We start from the raw sequence: 16,738 nt of genomic DNA, 5'->3' as shown, positions 1-16,738 counted from the left end.
CGCCAAATCTAATTGGTTACACCCCTCCTCTTTTATGATTGGCCGTTTTCAAATGACGAGAGATATCGGAGCGGGAAAGCCCCGCAGAAGAAGAATGGCCGACGACAAGGAGGTACGTACAAAGGTACGGTACTTTTAGCATATAGAAAACTATGGTTTAACATAACTATCATTTGATCTGCTTGACGGGCATTTCAGATATTGACATTGCATTATTTACAAGCCACGGTATAAGAAGAAAGTGACACAGCTGTCTGCCCGCAATAATAAAGGTTAGCTAAAGTGAACTGTCAGCAGATCTGGATAAACAAGATGACATGTCAAGGAGTCAAGATAATATAAGAAGCACTTTATTGATCCCAATTTGGGGACATTTTGTATGTATTACTGTAGTTTCCCAATCCACTGAAGTACTACTGGTCCCAAATCAGCTTCAACAGAGGTGACATGTGTGGAGGGTTATAGTTCTAACTGCACACTTGTTTTGCTCTTCCCACATAGATATCATATATACTTATGCAATCATATTCCAAAATGGTACGAAGGGGCCTGGATGCTACATAAAGCTGCTGGTAAGATAACATCTCCATTATTACATTCAACTGTGGTCTAGTATTTCTGCAGTTAAACCCTCTATCTTCTCCTACAATAGCTGCTCTTATAATAGCTCAATGCCCTTGATGGTTAGCATATTTACCTACCCTCTTGTTTTTAGCAATCCATGAGAAAGCCTGCAAGTGTGCATCTTGTTAAAATCAACTGCCTCCCCTAGAACATTCTGTGCATTAAATAACATCCTGTTTGTACACATTCCCACATAGGAGGATCAGGCCAGCTGCTTGGCACCTGAGGCAGAGGGTTACACGGGGGCCTACCTTGCCAAAGCTTTAGGTGGAAAAGGCTGTCTCTATATAATGCCCATCCAGGACACTTTAGACACCTCCCCCTTGCCCTACTCATCAAAGGAGTTTGAAAATATTCCAAAAGCCAGATGTGCCACGTGTCATCTAAGCATGCCTGTCCAGCTGTTGGCTTTACACGCACAAGAGTCTGAACCAAGCAGCTGTTCTGACCGCATGGATCTGGAACCGGTAATGTTATTCCACAAATAACTATGCAGGATCATTGTCATACTGAATCCACAGCTTTTTTTAACTGGTTACGATTTTCAGGATCTGGACCCAGATTTAGATGAGGCTCCAGCTACAAGCAATCCTGGGAATGTAAGCTCACTAATATTGTAGGTGTTTGTTTCTAAACAATCTTCATTGTATGTGTCATTAATTGGAAGTCTTTCTACATTTTATTATAGGCTTCTCCAAGTGTGCTCCCGTGTAGGACCTCCTGTTCTAAAATCGATATTAAGGTCAAATCAGGGCATTATTTATCAATTATTGCAGATGATGAAGGTTTCTGCGTCTCAGTAATTCACTTGAATATTTGCTCTGCTTTTCTGTATTTTTAAAGGTGTCCTGTCCTGTCCTGTGCTCAGAGTTATTTCCTGAGTGTTTTGTTGAAATACATGCCAGCACTTGTAGAGAAAGGTTTTTTTCTCCTATTATGCACATTCTTTATATACTTTTTTCTTGCAGTGTTAGATATTGTAAACCATGATTAAGGCATGCCCCATTGAAATCTTTTTTCCCTCATCAATACATTGCAGTCGACACAAATGATCGATTTGGAAGAACATGCCAGTGAAGAACTGACAGGGCGAGTGAAAAGGTAATATGCTTCAAATGTACCTGTAATTGCTTATTTTAAACAAACGTCCTGCAGTTATTGTGTTCACTATTTGTGTTGTACCGTTCATCCGTTGCTCTGCATTGTTATTGTTATGCCTTGAATATCATTTAAAAGAGGCCACATCAGTCAGGGGTCGTCAGTTTACTCAATGATACAAAAGGGGTCTCTTAAGGGAAAACGTTTTGGATCCAGTTGTCTAATCAACTTCTAATTGTTTCCTTCAAGTCTTGCTGAAGCCATCGAAACACTTAGTGGACGAGTGGACACAACGACACTCTTTAATGTTAGTGTCACTAGGGAGGAAATCTTTGAAAGGGGTTTAGGGCAGTGGAGACGTCAGAAGAGGTCTTCTCCCAAAAAACCCCTCCGAGTGTCTTTCATTAGGCGCGTTCACACCAAGTACTTTCCTGTACTTAGTTCCAGCACTCAGAGCCCCGGCGCTTTTTACCCCAGGGCACTTAGTACCCCCAGGGCACTTAGTACCCCCAGGGCACTTAGTACAGATCGCGTTCACACCAAGTACTTTCCTGTACTTAGTTCCGGCACTCAGAGCCCCGGCGCTTTTTACCCCAGGGCACTTAGTACCCCCAGGGCACTTAGTACCCCCAGGGCACTTAGTACCCCCAGGGCACTTAGTACCCCCAGGGCACTTCGTACAGATCGCGTTCACACCGGAGTACTTTTCCCTGAGGGAAGATTACGCAAATGAGCCGCTGCCGTCACTTCTTCTTCTTCTGCTTTGGCTTTACTGGCAGGCCACAAACCACTTCACGGCGAGTACAGTAGGTGGCGGTATGCACCTTAAAGTTGTTTGCAATCCGCTACAAAACAAGAGAAGAAGAAGAAGAAAAAGTTCCCTTGTATACTGCGACGCCCACCCACTCGCTGTACATTAGGCGTCTGTTGTTTCAGACCTCAGACATGATGGAGATGGAGTCGACTGAAGTTGTGCTGTTTGTGCTCATGTTATACAGCTTTGTAACTGAGTTCATGCAGCCTGAGCAACTTGCGTACAATAACAAGCCAAGCACGAGTGGTGGTGGAGAACGCTTTTGGCAGACTGAAGGGCAGGTGGCGGTGCTTGATGAAAAGAAACGACTGCAAGATGGACAAGATCAAAACCCAGGTGGCAGCATGTTGCATATTACATAACCTTTGTGAAAGTAATGAGTACAGGGACGAATGGACTGCCTTACCGGAGACCCAGCTTGATGGGCCAGCCATTGCAGAGGCTGGGGGGCAAGACACGCCACAGCCCTTATGAGGCATCTGAACAGCGTGTCAATTGTACGTTGTAAGTGACATCACATACTGTTCCAGTCAAAATGTTTTTGAAACAAATGGTGAAGTTGGGGAACCATTATACTTTTGAGCTGTATTTTGTGTCGATTGTTGTTTCAATTTAATGGAATAAAAACCCAGTCACCAGTTGTGCCAAGTAACTTTACTCGCTGTTAGTAGTGCGTGAGGCCATATGTACAGACATGTACATGGGACATGAAAACAGTGCATCTCATATTGACAAAAATAAACCTCGCTAACCGAGTTTTCCAAATCACTCTAAAAATAAGCCGTTGTGATACACGTGTAGACAACGTCTGCAGAATCATAAATCATCATTACATTGGGGTCATTAAACCATTATTTCGCTAAGATAAAAAACATTAATGTTTTGGATTTTAGTGTAATTCACAAATGTTCCACCAGATGGTGCCACACACACCCAGGGGGAAAAGATGATATATTAACCCAGGAATAAGTGTCTGAATCATGGGTACATTAGTGTTTAAAGTTGGGGGAACTGTTTTAATTCAACAGGAGAGTGTATTTCAAGTGTTACCCGGTGAGCAGCGCAACACACTCTCACTCCCAACGCGTCCAGGAGCGACGCTTGGTCAGAATTCCGTGGCGTCCAGTTGTGACGCGCCGAGTTTCCATCAGCGTCATAAACGGATGCAAAGAGCTTTCAACTGATTGCAATGTATTCCCATCGGCGGCGGTATTTGACGCTTAGGGAAGCACGGCATTCGTTTGTGTCGGCAGCTGTTAAAGGCAATGTGAGCGTCCATTCCCATTGGATAACGGAGAATTGTACACCCGGAAGTAAGTATTCTCCTTACTGTCGATTGATTTGACAGTGATATCTCCATTACTCATCCACTCAAAAACACCAGATTACCTTTGTTAATTAAACGACATTGATAGGTTTAAATTGTGTACAATGCTTTTGTGTTTTTCCCCTACAATTCTGAGACAACTTGTTTTCTCTGAAATGTGGAGCGCCAAAGAGACTACACTACCCACAATCCCCAGCTATTGTTGTGATTGTCTGTCCACTTTGCGACAAAACCTCGTGATAAGTCAACAAGCTCTGTGATTGGATGAAACATAAATAGGTGATATCTGCACTACTCATTAACTAAAAACCACCAGATTATCCTTGTTAATGAAACGACATTGATAGGTTTTAGTGTACAATGCTTTTGTCACGTTTTCCCCTTCAATTCTGAGAAACAAGTAGTTTTGAGTTTTGGATGGCCGAAGACACTACACTACCCACAATCCTCAGCTATCTTCGCAAGGCCAGGTCTCGAGGTCACGTAGTTCACGTGATACATTGCTCGGAACCTTGAGACACCAGCAAGGTAAGCTGTAATAAACTCGACTGCTCACTTAATTTTCGACAATATTCAAATATAACTCAAATAAAATATTTGGGTTATGTATTCAAGTCCCACCCAGGCAGCAGGATTTGTAAGACAGTACGAGAAACTTAAAGAAAATGTAGTCTGTAACAGTTATTTTCTTTTTTGTAATAACGGATTGTGGAGGAAACTTCTGTGTAGCAATGCATGGAGTCACCGACTCAGGAAGGAGACACGGTGAGAGTTGGAGCTTTGATGTCAAACACTGATGGGTTTATTCAGAGTATTCGGCCGGAGGATTCACATCACAAATCAAAGAGTCAGAGGTTCTGACTACACGGTAGAGTTGCCACGTCAATTCTGAAGAACCTCTCTCTATGCTAGACCTTTTAACAGGTTCACAGAGAGAAATCAACATCTCTGAAGGAGTAGACTAAACACTGAATCATCTGCGTCCAACGCTCATGGCCTCAAGGATTTCACATCCTAGAGCCCACAAACACCGATAAAGAAATGCCTCAGTGTTCTCACAACAATTACCCTACGTGCCAGTCAAGTTGACCGGTCTCACACTGGTGACAACAACACATATGGCACCAAGGCCTTTCCTTAGAGGAGATAACAGACGTCAGAGTAAAAGGTTAGATATCTAGAAGAATTATTCCTTAACAGTTCCTCTCTTTTTATCATTTTTGATAACCTTAAAACATTAGTCTAATAATTCTGGTCAATACTTAAATCAATAGGCGTCTTCAGATTCGAGTGTGGTCTCACCTTACATTCAATTACATCACAAAGTAGAGTAAGATTGAAACATTCAATCACAATGATTGATACAGCCAATCATAATAGGAAACATTATCTCTCATCAGTGTTTGGAGCATCTTTTGTCAAAAGCATAATAATGAACACACATAAAACACAGATACATAATAGCAAAATATTTGTTTTAAACTAATATCTTTTATCATTTAAACCATTAGTTAATGTCATTTATCAAACTATAAAATCAAAACCAGAAACAGCTTAAAGATTTGCTTTAAGGCAATCACTAGTCAAAAGCATTTCAAACTTAGGATCATCAGAGATCCAGCTAAGGCATAACATTCACAGCTAAGGCATAACATTCACAGCTAAGGCATAAAACTCACAGGTGATTTGATCAATCTGTAATCGGCAAAGTTGCAGTGTCCTCAATTTTAGGATTACTTTACGTTTACTTCATTACGCTTTAGTCAAGAGTAAGGCACTTAGTCTTAGTAAAATCAATACATTCATTTTAGTCAAGTACATTGTTCAAAATCTGAAAAGGAAAAGTTAGGCAAATATTCAAAGACTTTTGTAAAAACCTGGAAAGGAAAGATTAAACATTCTTAAAACTTTAATTCATACATTTGTGAATGCTACAACTGATCTGTACCAAATGAAGTCTATCACTTATTCTTATTAGCCATACTTACCTGATCATCTACTGATGGTACTTGGAAAGGGTTCTTCTGTGTTTATCTAATGTTGAAATATAGAATATCAATTTCTTTAAATTATACTTCTCTAATTTGAGGATCAAATATGCTACATAATTGTTATATTAATTATTATAAATATTTGTTTTGGGCCAAAACTGAAATTAATCCAGTACTTGAAACATCATTTTAGGTCTGTCTGTTCATGGACAATACATTAAAGAGTTGTGTTGTTAAGCCTGAGTGCTGGATGATTAAGGATATTAACATTATCTGTTATAATATTAGAAATACCTTATTATTCAATACTTTATAATCTGAGAATATTTATTTATTAATTTTGTTTAGTGTGAAAGTGTAATCTGATCTGACTAAATATATTTATCACCACTACTTAACACATGTCTGGTCATTGGAAATATAAAAACCAATCATTAATTGTACATCTTTAAACATCTGGTCATTCAATTCAAAGTTCATCTTTGTACGAGAGCTGGAAGAACACGTCCGTCAGTCTTCCTGACTCGTTCTCCTCCTCCCTTTATGACACCGAGTGTCTGGTGTGTAAAGGCATCCTGATACTGTAGATTAGCACTGAGGTGCTGATTGGCTCAAACTCTTCTTCATCAGAGCGCCATATTTCAACCCCCCAATTGCTCTGCTTTTGTGTGGCTCATTCAGTGAGCACTGTAGCTGACCCCCCAGTGAGACGGAGGCTCATCTGCCTGTATTCCTTCTGCTATCTGCTTGAGAGCAACTGCGTATTCCTGATGCATCCAGGTGTCCCCCCCGTGATGGGAGAGGTTAGGAAGACATCAAACTCCTCCAAGAAACATGGAACATTGTATTATAGAAACCTCTGAAGCCCTCGCTCGTCCTGCAGGGTTGTCTGCTAGAGCCCACCGAGCAGAAAGATGAAGAGAAGAACCCCCTCTTATCAGAAAGGTGAAGAGAAGCATCCCCTCTCAGCAGAAAGGTGAAGAGAAGCATCCCCTCTTATCAGAAAGGTGAAGAGAAGCATCCCCTCTTAGCAGAAAGGTGAAGAGAAGCATCCCCTCTTATCAGAAAGGTGAAGAGAAGCATCCCCTCTTAGCAGAAAGGTGAAGAGAAGCATCCCCTCTTATCAGAAAGGTGAAGAGAAGCATCCCATCTTATCAGAAAGGTGAAGAGAAGCATCCCATCTTATCAGAAAGGTGAAGAGAAGCATCCCCTCTTATCAGAAAGGTGAAGAGAAGCATCCCATCTTATCAGAAAGGTGAAGAGAAGCATCCCCTCTCAGCAGAAAGGTGAAGAGAAGCATCCCCTCTTATCAGAAAGATGAAGAGAAGAACCCCATCTTATCAGAAAGATGAAGAGAAGCATCCCCTCTTATCAGAAAGGTGAAGAGAAGCATCCCCTCTTATCAGAAAGGTGAAGAGAAGCATCCCATCTTATCAGAAAGGTGAAGAGAAGCATCCCCTCTTAGCAGAAAGGTGAAGAGAAGCATCCCATCTTATCAGAAAGGTGAAGAGAAGCATCCCCTCTCAGCAGAAAGGTGAAGAGAAGCATCCCCTCTTATCAGAAAGGTGAAGAGAAGCATCCCCTCTCAGCAGAAAGGTGAAGAGAAGCATCCCATCTTATCAGAAAGGTGAAGAGAAGCATCCCCTCTTATCAGAAAGGTGAAGAGAAGCATCCCCTCTTAGCAGAAAGGTGAAGAGAAGCATCCCCTCTTATCAGAAAGGTGAAGAGAAGCATCCCATCTTATCAGAAAGGTGAAGAGAAGCATCCCCTCTCAGCAGAAAGGTGAAGAGAAGCATCCCCTCTTATCAGAAAGATGAAGAGAAGAACCCCATCTTATCAGAAAGATGAAGAGAAGAACCCCCTCTTATCAGAAAGGTGAAGAGAAGCATCCCATCTTATCAGAAAGGTGAAGAGAAGAACCCCATCTTATCAGAAAGATGAAGAGAAGAACCCCCTCTTATCAGAAAGGTGAAGAGAAGCATCCCATCTCGAACGACCTCGTGCTTCCTTGCACGTGGCTGGGGGTGCTCTCTGCACCCGGAGAGTGTGACCCTCTCTCTCTGACCCTTGGCCTTGAGAGCTGTCCTAGTTATTGGGTTAACACCTGATAGGGATGTTTTTCTGAGTGAAGACAACTCAAAGTAATGGATTAGCACATTATCATTTAATTACAAAAATAGGATAGGCCCCTCAGAATGATTTGGGAGCCTTCCTGACACATGCACATTATCATTTTGAAGGTTTGTGTTAGTCATTGAACATGCAAGAATCATATACTCATCAGTCCATAGCAGAGAAATGTTATTGTAAGTTAAAGGTGAGCTTGTCCCTGTGGATATAACCCCTTCTCAATGATTCTAAATGTATATTAATTCACCATTTACCTTTTGATAACATATTAGTTTATCAGAAATATTTAGTCTCTTCCATAAAACATAGGTTTGAGAAATAAATTACCCAATATAAAATCAATTACTCAATATAATTGACTCTTCCCTCCCTTTTCTTACATATGGTACATATGAAATAATAACTTAGGAGTCTATTTAAGCATGGTATAGTTTATAATCTATTCATCGAGAAGACTCAGTATCACCTGTGTGCAGCTTACAAAAACCCATTGTGATAAACATATATTATGCAGGAAATGGATACATTTGTTGAAAAACAAAGCATATCTGATTTGGGAGGAAAAGCTTCATCCCTTTAACATCTGAGTTATTACTGAAGGCATAGCATGAATGATACTGGGTGTCTGAGGGTGTCATTACTGAGAAATGTCAAACAAAATCAAAACCTTACATTTGAAAACAGGTTTGCATTCCTCCACTGAAGGTGACGTTATCTTTGGAAACAATAAAAGCTAATTGTTTTGATGTAGAATCTATATATTGAATCGTTAGAGCAGAACAGAATGGTTGTATTGTAGCCTGAGTTTTGTGCAGCCTTTAGTTTTACCAGGTGGAAACATTGTCTATATAATGTGAATACATGTAGAACTAGACATTAAGAGACCCCTGACATTAGGCCTATTTGAACAATAGTAGGGGCTTTTACCAGCTCGCCCACTTACAGGCATCCTCTGCATAGCAGTATGAATAGCCTTAAAAACAACCCACTCTGCGGTAACGAGAGTCATGTATCTGAACCAAATGCCCTAAGTGAAGCCGTTAGTCTCATCTGACTGACCCAAGGGTTGGTGCTGGTGTGACAGGGAGGCTTCCAAGTGTTCATAGCAGATGTCATGCTTTCAGTTCATGGCTCAGTGGGGGGGAGCAGACCCATGTGAGACAGTATCAACGGCTGTAATGTTCAGTTTGAGGAGTGTCATTCTCTCTGGGAGCAGGAAATGGTGTCCATTCAGACCAGACCATTAATGTCATGTAGAGCAGCCATAGCATCTCTGTGACTGCACTCAGCCGGACTGCAGCAGGGCAGAACTGGGTGACTTTTAGTGAAGCCGTCCAAGGCCATAGACAAAATGGAACCACGTACTAACAAAAGGGACACAAGGTCATCAATGTCTCTCTTTACCTTTAGCCTAATTGTAAAACAAATTAGTGGAAGAAATGTGGAACCCTAATCCATCATCATGTGAAATTTAGAGTTAATTTAAATAATTACTTATGGGTTGAAGTCAAATTAACATTAACATTAGAACTAAAGTCAGTCAGAATTGGACGTGCACGGATCAGAATCTAATCAATACACCATTTTCCCAGCTCTGTAATGAAAAGGATATCAAGATTAGGTACATTACAGGAGTGATAAAACATCCAAACATGCACACTTATCTTATTCTAGTAGAGATTAGAGGACAGGTCTAATGTTGTGAACAAAATGATCAAGTCAAATTATTTTATTTATTTTATCTTATGTACCACATTTAATTTAATAATTAATCTTAAATTACTAATAACTTTAAAGAAGGCAACAATTTACAATGTGGATAAGGTGAATCCAAAGTGTGTGTGTGTGTGTGTGTGTGTGTGTGTGTGTGGTGTGTGTGTGTGTGTGTGTGTGTGTGTGTGTGTGTGTGTGTGTGTGTGTGTGTGTGTGTGTGTGTGTGTGTGTGTGTGTGTGTGTGTGTGTGTGTGTGTGTGTGTGTGTGTGTGTGTGTGTGTGTGTGTGTGTGTGTGTGTGTGTGTGTGTGTGTGTGTGTGTGTGTGTGTGTGTGTGTGGGTGGGTGTGTGTGTGTGTGAACAGCTTGTCTGCCCAAGGTTAAAACATTTGGGACAGCAGTGAGAATGTTATGAGAAACAATTTGTTGCTTAGACTGAACTCGAAAGAAGCTGAGATTAGAACATTTTAAATAAATCAAAACACTTGTACATTAATTAAATACATTTGACATTTAGCTTGAGCTGGGTTCAATACTTTCTTTATCGTATTTAAATTGGGCTCAAGTAGAACCTTTACATGGATTTGGCTTGCAACACAAAGTGATACTGATCTCTGCCTGTTATGATTTGAAAGTCTCATGATTTAAAGTGTAGGGCTGTGAAGGAGAGGCCCTTGGAAAACAACCTCTACTTCTTTGTTAACTGTAATTACTTATTGTAAAGAGATTGCAACATTATACTTTTTAAATAATTGCTCAATTCATTTAACACATTTATTATGCACACTGTCATGAAAACGTCAACAAATATATTGATCCCAGCTTAACCAGCGACCTTTACTCTTTTGTTCATAAGCTCGGTTTCAGAAAACTTGTTAGTAGTTTAACAACTATTATAATTTTAGTAATGTCTATGGAGACCAATTGGTTGATACGAGAAATCATTTGAAGCAGTTTAATAAAGAATGTTAAACTATATTTAAAACTGTAATTAAACTTCAACTTATATTAATTATCTGAATCCAGTGGCCAGTTGGAATAGATAATCAACAAAGTTTCCATTTTGCAGCAACAGCGCAAAAGGTTTCAACAATAATTTGTATTATGTCTGAGTCAAGTTCTGTCTTATCAGCTTTGTTTCGGAATGTGTTCAATACATTACGTTTTTTTCATTATTACCATACAATACATAGATTTAAGAATAAAGGAAACAAATAATACAACATTGATCTAAAACAGCAGACAGATTTTGCAACCCTGACCTCCTCAGGCAGGGTTTTTACGACCAGCAGTGATGCCTCTTGATTGATTGATTGAAAAGTTTATTAACAGCTTGTATATTGGGTACAGTACAGTACAGCTCAAAACATACAATTGTTAAGGGGATGCAGACCAGAGAAAGACTTTCGTCTTGTTTACATCAGGGTCCCCCATTTCCAATTCATCATATCATTTAAGACATATAAGACATATTTGACATACAGATGGCTTATTTACAATTTACATACAGGTGGTTTTTTACATACAGATGGCTTATTTACAATTTTCATTTTAGATTTCGTTCTAATACATCCTAACCGGACATTTAAGACATACCAAGTCTACAGATATACAGTTAGTAACAGAGTCTAAAATGCGAGTATATACATAGATGGGGGGGGGAAGCTGTCCATTGTACGACAGGTTGAGATTTGTACCATTACCGGGGCCAGTTTTGCTGAGGGTCTCAGGGTGCAGGACGGGGCATAGGGTTTATAAAAGGTCACAAACATATCTTAACATAACAGCAATACAATTTAAGAATGTATTCTTAAAAGTAATATAATCTTATTTTCTTCTTACACCTACAGCGCACACCCTGAACAGTGTGCTCCTTGTTTACATTTCCTCTGCACACTCAGATGCAGCGCACACCCTGAACAGTGTGCTCCTTGTTTACATTTCCTCTGCACACTCAGATGCAGCGCACACCCTGAACAGTGTGCTTCTTGTTTACGTTTCCTCTGCACACTCAGATGCAGGACATAAAACACTCTTTTGCTATTTATTTTCATTTTGCAGCACATCTATACTATCAGAATTTTGCAAAACACTATATATTATTTATCTTTCTCAAGTCATTTACTTTTGGTGAGTTAACTAAAGCTTAGTTTATTTTACCCTGGCTATGGACTGATTCATTATTAGTTGTTACAAAACATGCACAAGACGGCGGTTAGACAAACCAATATAGACCCCTGATACAAACAATCAGACAAACAAACATGATGAACTCATAATAAACACCAGCGTGACAGCAAAAGTTCATCCAGCTCAATTTAGTCCGGATTAAAGAGGTTTCAGAGGGGGTAGGGACTATTTGATCTCTCCCAATGGGAACCCAGTGGGGTACCTTGACTCGTACCTCCACCCTTGTATACAAGTCCTTAGATCGGTGCCTGAAGACCGTCCAAGAGCAATAACTAGCTTATCCTCTTGCGACCCCACTATCCCTGCTCTAGTGGTGCTATGCCCCCCCGATCAAGAGCACATAGACTTTTTTCCTCTACCCTTTCTATCCGAAACCACACAGTTAACTGTAGTCCTACTCGACCAGCCTACACACCTCCCATCATGCTCATCCCAACGATGAAACACAGTTTTGCTCTACACTTGCATACCACTGCCCACCCATGATCAATTAGCCTATAATTTTATGTATGCACCCCGGACCGACACCAGCTCCTCAGCAATGTAGGGAGCCTGTCGCATCAGGTAATGCACGCACCTCGCACCTGCCAGCACATCGTAAATGGCCACAAGCCACGAGATCGCTTTTAAACAGTCTCTTTTTTAATAGAGACGGCGGTGGTGTGAGTTAAAGCTATAGACAAAAGCTGTGATTTTCTCCCTCTGAGTTCACTTCACCAGCTCATGCAGATACGGGGAGGCATTTGACACACATTCCCCGGAGCCGCAGCAGCTGGAGCCGTGTTTTTTTAGAGGCGCTGGGGGTAATATCTATGGCTGCTTTAGTTAACTGCTAGTGTTGGCCGCTGAAACCCCCGGAATCTCGGCGATTTGTTCATTACAAATCTCTATTTTGATTTCACACAGAAGTTCCACTTTACTGCTGCCCTCATTAAGGTTTTTTTTAAACATCTCCGTGTATGCCTGCACGGCACATACGTCCGAGCATCACACACAGAGGGAACCAGCCAGGACAGAGTCCCTGGATGATCCCCTGGGGTTAATAGCCCCAAATGTTCATTAACCAAAACGAAACGCAGCTGCTTAGCTTCACAGATAATTTTAGGATACCGTCAATCACAGATTCTGGCAAGGCAATGTCCAAATGTAGATTTGAAATCACACTTACCAGTCTCTGAAGATCTGTTGGTATCCTGCCGACAACGCCAATTTGTGGAGGAAACTTCTGTGTAGTAATGCATGGAGTCACAGACTCAGGAAGGAGACACGGTGAGAGTTGGAGCTTTGATGTCAAACACTGATGGGTTTATTCAGAGTATTCGGCCGGAGGATTCACATCACAAATCAAAGAGTCAGAGGTTCTGACCACACGGTAGAGTTGCCACGTCAATTCTGAAGAACCTCTCTCTATGCTAGACCTTTTAACAGGTTCACAGAGAGAAATCAACATCTCTGAAGGAGTAGACTAAACACTGAATCATCTGCGTCCAACGCTCATGGCCTCAAGGATTTCACATCCTAGAGCCCACAAACACCGATAAAGAAATGCTTCAGTGTTCTCACAACAATTACCCTTCGTGCCAGTCAAGTTGACCGGTCTCACACTGGTGACAACAACACATATGGCACCAAGGCCTTTCCTTAGAGGAGATAACATATGTCAGAGTAAAAGGTTAGATATCTAGAAGAATTATTCCTTAACACGGATCATTTAGAAGCTAGCATTAGCCACCGTGTGGCTAGCTAGCTGTGTTAGTACAATGTCGTAGTCATCAAAGGAGCTAGCACTGTTAGTTGTATCGCTCATCAAAACAAAGAGGACTCTTTTTAGTGTTTTACATGTTCGGTGTAATGACGTAATGACGTAAAATGTTTAGGACGCGTCACTGCGGTTGCTGGTCATTTGTTTTTTTTACCATAAGCTGTCATCAAGAAGGAATGCCATCATTTAATGTCATGATGTTTATATGTGAACACATTACACAGTACATTAGAACTCAGTACACATTAGCCTAATTATTAAAATAATGTTGTTCAATTTTGTTCAAAATGGAGTCACTTAGCATTGGCGTTTAAATGTTACATTCTATTATACAAAAACCCCACTTGTCATTTGTGTTTGAATATATTGAATATTCACATATGAATATATTAATTTGATTCAAACCATTGGAAGTTTGCGCACTATCTCAAGTATTCACAGCATATTAGACTGTATCTTCTATCTCTCCAATTGCATTTAATATAGAGCATGAACTTAATAACATATTTGTGTATTTGAGAACAAATTGATCAACTGACAGCAAACATTTTTGAGATAATCCCTCTATGTTTAACTTTCATTTGCAGAATGACAAAGCCCAAAAAACAACTGTGCCCCTCCTGCCAGGCCCCAAATTCCCTTGGGCGTAAAACATGTGTGGTGTGTGTCTGCCCCCTTCAAATAAATAAAAAAATTTAAAAAAAATAAGCGGAATTAAAGGACTCTAGCTGGGGGGCTTCTGTGAAGAGCAACAGGAACGCCAGCAGGACCGTTAAGTCGGCCGAGCTATCTGTAAGTTTAAATGACTTATTATTTAAGATGTTTGGCCTCTCAGACGATTACATATCTTATTTGTCAAACAGCCTTGCCCTCAGTGAATGTGAAACCATTTTTTTCTGGCTTTAAAAAGATTTGTATCATTGATCAATGTGCCTGTATGCAATTTTTTTCACTCCAATTCTTGCAGGTTCTTAAACTACACACCCTTGGCTCCAGCCCGGTCCTTTTCCTTTCCAATAAGGGCCGCAGTGGGGAGATCCGTGGGGATCTGGTCCACCATTTTGGAAATGCTGATGGGGTCGTTAGGGAGATCCTACTCAAAATGAGGAAACTCTATGAGTACCTCCTGAAAAGTAAGATCATCCTTGTACTTTATTATCTCATTGTGTAGTCGTCCATGGGCTTTGTGTCAATGCATTCATCAAATTCACACTTCTGTTCCATCTATCCCGTTATATCATTAAAATGTCATCCCCCCCCTGAGCCTTTTTTATATAATACAACCTATGCTGTATTATAGAACAAAGGCTGTCAACATGGGCTTGTCAGGGCCAGCATGTTATCACTGTGAACACTAAGATACTAATATGAGGGTACCACACTAATGGTATTGCAGTTACCTACTTTTTAGTTTTTATTTATAATTAATTATTTGTATGCATATTTCTATATTTTGTATTGTGTTTTAAGCCTGTACAGCACTTTGGACAACATTGAAATGTGCTATACACAAATATTTAAAGGGTTGAATTGAATGCAAATGTCGACATTACTCACCTGTAGTTAGCAAGCATGCACGTTATGCATGTGTCTCTAATACAAACACATCTCTGCAGGCATCATAAAGATATGAGGCTGCTCTGTTTTCCCAGTTTGTAACTCTTGCCTCCTCTCTTCATGTCTTAATCCCTCTCACATGAGATGGGAGAAGAGGAGGAGACACCTCGAGAGACGAGTTGAGGCAAAAGACATTCAATGAAATTAGACATCATGACACTCCTACCTCGCACCCTAATGTCCAGGACACACATGGTGCCGTACGCTGCACGTGTGCTTATCATTACGGCTTATGCTTTTTGTCTGGGCATCCGTAGAAACATGTCAGAGCACCCACAGTTTCGAAATGACACAGAAGAAAAGTCATGCCTATTTTCTTCTGTGAGACGCACGTGGTTCTTTGCAAAAACATACCCGGCAACAACCTGTCAAAAGTCTTATCACCATGTTTCATTACAGATTTAATGTATTTATCTGCAAGTTTTAAATGATTTCTAGTTTAATGAGAGAAGCTGCTCCAGACTGCAACTACATTTTCATTATGATCATGGTCTTAACTAAATACGATAAGTTGTTGTGTTAAACACTGATATGAGAAACATAGCAATATGTCTACAGTCAGCTGTGGTAGCTTAAACACATTATTTTCACACTACCTGCATTTCATTCACTTAAGAACTACCTGGTTGATTTATAATAAGAGGGAAATTCAATGCATTTAATTAATTTCTTGCAAGTAAGGCCAAAAATAAGTCTTCCTTAAAATGTGTTCTGTTAATTTTCCCTTGTATTATTTTCAACATTTGCAGTGTGTGCTGCACAACAAGCTGCATCGACATCTGCTGGTCCACCAGCCCCCCCTGGACCAGAGCAAGAGCCAGAGCGAGAGACGGAGCGAGGGACAGAGACGGAGCCAGAGCCAGAGACGGAGCGAGGGACAGAGACGGAGCGAGGGACAGAGACGGAGCGAGGGACAGAGACGGAGCCAGAGCCAGAGACGGAGCGAGGGACAGAGACGGAGCCAGAGCCAGAGACGGAGCCAGAGCCAGAGACGGAGCCAGAGCCAGAGACGGAGCGAGGGACAGAGACGGAGCCAGGGACAGAGACGGAGCGAGGGACAGAGACGGAGCCAGAGCCAGAGACGGAGCGAGGGACAGAGACGGAGCCAGAGACAGAGACGGAGCGAGGGACAGAGACGGAGCCAGAGCCAGAGACGGAGCCAGAGCCAGAGACGGAGCGAGGGACAGAGACGGAGCCAGAGCCAGAGACGGAGCCAGAGCCAGAGACGGAGCCAGAGCCAGAGACGGAGCCAGAGCCAGAGACGGAGCGAGGGACAGAGACGGAGCCAGAGCCAGAGACGGAGCCAGAGCCAGAGACGGAGCGAGGGACAGAGACGGAGCCAGAGCCAGAGACGGAGCCAGAGCCAGAGACGGAGCCAGAGCCAGAGACGGAGCGAGGGACAGAGACGGAGCCAGAGCCAGAGACGGAGCGAGGGACAGAGACGGAGCGAGGGACAGAGACGGAGCCAGAGCCA

The 16,738-nt window shown here is 41.5% G+C and overlaps 1 long non-coding RNA gene across 1 annotated transcript; it reads left to right on the top strand.

Moving 5' to 3' along the window:
• Nucleotides 1-13,604: 13,604 nt before the first annotated feature.
• Nucleotides 13,605-16,134, top strand: LOC117496501. Its single transcript, XR_004557293.1, has 3 exons — nucleotides 13,605-14,439; nucleotides 14,615-14,780; nucleotides 16,014-16,134. It is a non-coding gene; the product is annotated as an uncharacterized LOC117496501 (long non-coding RNA).
• Nucleotides 16,135-16,738: the final 604 nt, after the last annotated feature.

This window comes from Trematomus bernacchii, unplaced genomic scaffold, assembly GCF_902827165.1.
Source record: "Trematomus bernacchii unplaced genomic scaffold, fTreBer1.1, whole genome shotgun sequence".
Classification (NCBI taxonomy): domain Eukaryota; kingdom Metazoa; phylum Chordata; class Actinopteri; order Perciformes; family Nototheniidae; genus Trematomus; species Trematomus bernacchii.
The sequence above is the reverse complement of the archived record's forward strand: the minus strand, read 5'-3'. Positions and strand labels throughout refer to the sequence as shown.